Raw genomic sequence first — 5998 nt, forward strand, 5'->3', positions numbered from 1 at the left:
GCACCAGCAGCAGCAGCAGCAGCAGCAGCAGCGCGGCCCGCGCCGCCCGCGACCTCAACCCCCGGGCCGGCATCGCTGCCTCGGCGCTTCCACGGCCGCCTCTTAACGCGCAGGTGCGGGACTCGCGGCTCCGCCCACTCTGCCTAACGATTGGCTAGAAGGGAAAAGGAGGCGGGCCAACGAGTAGCTAGAAAGGAAAAGGAGGCGGGCCAATACAGAGCCGCTTCCTTTCTGGGTCGGCCGTCCCCGGAGCGCCCTCTGGCGCTCAAAGTAGGAAAGACTCTCAACGGGGCGTTGACCGCGTTCCGCGGATGGGCGAATGAAAACTTTAGAAGGGACATCACTGTCGGGGATACATCGTGGAGGCCCAGGGCGTGCGAGAACTCACATTCAAGTAGTCCTTTGGGAGTAGAGGTAGGCTGAAGTTGGATCACAGGTTTTATTTCGTGGGCAATTGGGAGCCATAGAGCGCTCTAGAGCTACAGAAGAGCAAGCCTGGAGGCTGGGATACCAGACTGTAGGACACTGAAACAGCCCTCACAGAAATAACGAGGTAAAAGGATGATGAGAGGAAGCATTATGAGAGGACAGGAGGGAGTAAAGTGGTACTGAACGAGACCATTTTGTCTATCTAATATTGCGATTTTTTTTGGAGGGGAGGAGTTCTCAGGCATTTCAAGGAGTATTAGGTCAGTGATCCGGTGCTGTGAATAAAGCAAGAATTTGCAAAGGCAAATCTTTTTTTTTTTTTTTTTGAGTCGGAGGTGCAGTGGCACACTCCTGGCCACCGCAGCCTCGCCCTGCTGGGCTCCGGCGATCCTTCCACCTCTGTCTTCCAAGTAGCCGGAACTACAGGCGCGCGCTACCACGCCTGGCTAATTTTTGATTTATTGTAGAGACGAGGTCTCTCCAAGTTACCGGGTCTCGAACCCACGGGCTCCCAAAGCGCTGGGATTACAGGCTGAGCTACCAAGCCCGATGCAAAGGCAGACCTTTTATTCACTTCCCAGAGAGAGAGAGACCAGGAAGGGACCAGCGCCATAGGAGTGTGGTGGGGGATTTGGGTGCAAGGTATATTTAAGGCATGAGGAGATAGGGGATGGGTAAAAGTTTCCTTGCAGTTGCAGTCTTAGGTGTTGATAACATGGATCTTGTGCGTTGAAGTCTCAGGGCAACACACACCTTGTGACTCCAGGTGGTGGTCTGGTGGGCAGTCAAGGAAGGCTAATCATGATGGATTGAGTCAGCTTAGTTTCTCATGACTGGAAGACAAATGCTCGGAGTAAGGAGGAGTCATCAGTACAAAGAAATAACTGAGGGGTTATAAACAACGATCAGTTTCTACCTCTGGAAAACTGGTTCTGTGAGTTAAAGATTAGGGAATAGTTAAAAACAAGCTGCTGCAACCAGGCAAGGTGGCACAAGCCTGTCATCCCAGCACTTTAGGAGGCGGAGGAGAGAGGATTGCCTGAGCCAACAGGTACGAGACCAGCCTGGGCAACTTGGCGAGACCTCATCTCTACAATAAATTTAAAACAATAACCAGGTGTGATGGCGCACGCCTGTAGTTCAGCTACTTGGAAGGCCGAGGCAGGAGGATCATCTTCAACTCAAAAAACAACAAAAACAAACTGCGACAAGCAAAATCCAAATGGCTGCTCCCTAGCCTCTTAACTAAACCTACTCCATCTTGACTCTGCCCTTTCCTTTCAAAGAGCTTAGCATCTAACTGGAAAAACAAGACCTATGCACAGGTCACCACAGAGGGACAATTTTAGAATATGAGGGCCAGAAAACTGACAACCAAGAGGCCCCCGGCCCAAGAGTGTGTATCTGTGTGAACTTTTCCTGGCAGGAAGGTCACCCAATTCCCCTATAAGCTGTTCATGCTTATACAGGAGATGAGGCCATCATCAGCAGGGAAATCTGCAAGTCAGAAGTCTCATGATCCCACGAGGCACAATCAGTCCCTGCATACCGGTGAGAGAAAGACAGCAGGTCAGAGATCCTTGGCTCTATCCTCCTCCCTAGCCTTCCTGTTTTACAGAGAAGGAAACTGAGACCCACAGAGAGGCAGGAGTTGCCCAAGATCACGCAGCAAGTTTGGGTCAGAGATGGGACTAGAATCCAGGCCTCCAGGAGTGAAATCTATGCTTTTGTCCTCACTGCTTCTTTCTTACACCCCAGGAGGAGTCAGAGCCTGTGTTGGCTGAAGCAAGCATGACTTCCTCCTTCTGGTGGTGATAAGGAACAACAATGGCTACTGCTGAATTAACAGCGGTTTTTCTTTTTTCGTTTTTTTTTGAGTTGGAGTCTCACTCTGTTGCTCAGACTGGAGTGCAGTGGCACGCTCCTGGCCACCGCGGCCTCGACCAGCTGGGCTCAGGTGATCCTTCCACCTCAACCTTCCAAGTAGCTGGAACCACAGGCACGTGCCACCATACCTGGCTAATTTTTTTGATTTATTGTAGAGATGAGGTCTCGCCAAGTTGCCCAGGCGGGTCTCGAACCCGCGGGCTCAGGCAATCCACTCACCGCGTCAAACTCAAGACGCAGGATTACAGGCTGAGTCACCGAGCCCGGGTAGTGATTTTCTTTATCTTCTGTTTCTTCCTCTGCCAGATTATATTAAAATATTGTCCAAGAGCCGGACTTGGTGGCTCAGCCTGTAATTCCACGCCTTTGGGAGGCTGAGGTGAGTGGATTGCCTGAGCCTGCGGGTTCGAGATCCACCTGGGCAACGAGACCTCATCTCTACAATAAATCAAAAAATCAGCTGGGTGTGGTAGCGCATGCCTGTAATTCCGGCTACTTGGAAGGCTGAGGCGGAAGGATCGCAGGAGCCCAGCAGGTCGAGGCTGCAGTGGCCGTGAGCATGCCACTGCACTTCAGCCTGGGCAACAGCGTGAGACCCCAACTAAAAAAAAAAAAATTTATGTCACTTTTTTGCCTTATAAAGAGATAGGCATCTGGGTTAAAATAAAATTTGATTTTTGAAAATATACTTCAGAGCTTTTCAGAAATTGTTCAGTTCTGCAGATATTGATAAGCTTCCTTCAGATTCTTTCTGAGTCCTCACTGAGCATTGGGGATGCTGAAGCAAATCCAGAGCTCATTTTGTGGGGGACAATAAACTTGTTATTGCTACTTAGCACAGCCCAGAGGGTGGACTTTTTCCCTGGGTTCAGTGTTGAGTTGAATAGTGTCTTCCAACACTTCTTGACCATTTAGAACTTGTGAATATGAACTTATTTGAAAATAAGGTCTTAGTCGGGCACGGTGGCTCACACCTGTAATCCCAGCACTCTGGGAGGTGGAGGCTAGAGAATTGCCTGAGCCTATGGGTTTGAGAAAAGCCTGGACAACTTGGCGAGACCTTGTCTCTACAATAAATAAAAAAAATTAGCTGGAAGCAGTGGCTCAAGCCTGTAATCCCAACACTTTGGGAGGCTGAGGTGAAAGGATTACCTGAGCTCAGGGGTTTAAGACCAGCCTGAGCCAGGCTGGGTGGCTCAGCCTGTAACCCTGTGCTTTGGAAGGCTGAGGTGAGTGGATTGCCTGAGCCCGTGGGTTCGAGACCCTCCCGGGCAACTTGGCGAGACCTCATCTCTACAAAAAATAAAAAATTAGCCGGGCATGGTAGCACACACCTGTAGTTCCAGCTACTTGGAAGGCTGAGCGGAAGGATCGCCAGAGCTCAGTAGGTCGAGGCTGTGGTGGCCGGGAGCGTGCCATCGCACTCCAGTCTGGGCATAGTGAGACTCCAACTCAAAAAAAGACCAGCCTGAGCAACATGGTGAGACCTTGTCTCTATAATAAATAAAAAATTACCTGGGTGTGGTCACATGCCTGTAGTTCCATCTTGGAAGATTGAGGCAGAAGGATCACTTGAGCCCAGTTGGGTCAAGGCTGTGGTGGCCGTGAGTGTGCCACTGCACTCTAGCCTCTGTGACCAAGTGAGACTCTGACTCAAAAAAAAAAAAATCAAAAAATTAACCAGGCGTGGTGGTACATGCCTGTAGTCCCAGCTCCTTGGAAGGCTCAGGTGGAAGGATTGCCTGAATCCAGCAGGTCAAGGATGTGGTGGCTGTGAGCATGCCACTGCACTCCAGCCTGCGTGACAGAGTGAGGCTCCAACTCAAAAAAAAAAAAAGAAAAACTGGGCATGGTGGCGCACACCTGTAATCTCAGCATTTGGGAGGCAGAGGTGAAAGGATTGCCTGAGCTCAGGGGTTTGAGACCAGCCTGAGCAACTTGGCGAGCCCTCATCTCTACAATAAATAATAATAATTAAAAAATCAGGCCGGGCATGGTGGCTCAACCTGTAATCCCAGCACTTTGGGAGGCCAAGGTGAAAGAATTGCCTGAGCCTGGGGGTTCGAGACCAGCCTGGGCAACTTGGTGAGACCTTGTCTCTACAATAAATCACAAAAACTAGCCGGGCATGGTGGCATGCATCTGTAGTTCCAGCTACTTGGAAGGCTGAGGTGGAAGGATCGCATGAGCCCAGCAGGTCGAGGCTTCAGTGGCTGTGAGCGCACCACTGCACTCTAGTCTCTGGGTGACAAGAGTGAGACTCCAACTCAAAAAAAAAAAAAAAAAAAAAGAAAATCAGCCTGGAGTGGTGGCACATGCCTGTGGTTCCAGCTACTTGGAAGGATCACCTGACCAGCAGTTTGAGGTTGCAGTGGCCATGAGCATGCCACTGCACTCCAGCCTGGGCGACAGAGTGAGACTCTGACACCAAAAAAAAAAGGAAAAGAAAATAGGGTCTTTGTGGATGTAATTAGATAAATTTAGATGAAGTCATACTAGATTAGGGTGGGCCCAAAGGTAACGACTGGTGTCCTTAAAAACACTGAGAGATATAGAGGGCAGAAGGCCATGTGAAAACAGAGGCAGAGATGGAAGTTATGTTGCCATAAGCCAAGGCATCTCAGGAACCACCAGAAGATGGAAGAGTCAAGGAAAACAATCTTCCTCTTGAACTTTTGGAGGGAGCAATGCCCTACTGACACTTTGATTTTAGACCTCTAGCCTCCAGAATTCTGAGGGAATACATTTCTGTTGTTTTAAGTCACATGCAATGAGGACATTCATTACAGGGAATAAATACAAAAGCATAAAATGAAGTATATTCAGAATTAATGAGTTAAAGTTGCAGCAATCTAATATTATCCCTAATGAGCAACAATCAAGAAGAATTTGAAGCAATTAGGCCAAGAGGTTAGCCATTAAGAGGGCAAGCTTTGGAGTCAAACAGAACTAGGTTGGAAATCCCAGCTCTGGTACTTATGAGTGGAGTGACCTCAGGCAAATGACTTTGCGTCTTTAAGGTTTTCTTGTCTGTAAAATGAGGATAACCAAAACCCTCTTATAAGTGAAATAAGGCATTTAAAAGCACTTGGCCCGATACCTGCCACATAGTAAAGGCTCAATAAAAACCAGCTGGCATGTATGACCAGAAAACACAGTAAATCTACCTCACCTAAAAAGTTGCCTCATTAATTCTTACCGCATTACCCTGCCTATTTCCTTTACTCCGTCACTGTCCCACCTGTAACCATCTTCTTGATTTACTTATTAACTCTCTTTCTACCAGATTGTAGATTGTGAGCCCCAAAAGACAGGGAGAGTCTCATTTATGGCTGATTATTCAGGGCCTAGCACAGAACCTGGCACATATTTTTGAGATGAATGGATAAGTCAATGGAGAGTGGATATGTCGTCTTGAAAGTAGTAAATGAAGACATATTTAATCAATATCCCTCTTTTTATTCCTCCTGCCACCAGCAATTTCTCTTTAAGACCCTCTGGGAGGAACCCGGCCTCCCTGATATGTAAAATATGAGTTCCCTAGGACCCTCTAAAGCATGGCAGTATTCTTGCTGGGTTAACATGCAGTGTCAGCCCTGTGCCTAGCATATAGTAAGAGAATTTCCCCTCATCCCCTGGCTCTGCTTATTGTATGTTATAGGGGTATGGCGGAGACAAGGAA

The sequence above is a fragment of the Carlito syrichta genome, unplaced genomic scaffold (assembly GCF_000164805.1).
Source record: "Carlito syrichta isolate Samal-C Ts95f unplaced genomic scaffold, Tarsius_syrichta-2.0.1 Scaffold305659, whole genome shotgun sequence".
In the NCBI taxonomy this organism is placed as follows: Eukaryota; Metazoa; Chordata; class Mammalia; order Primates; family Tarsiidae; genus Carlito; species Carlito syrichta.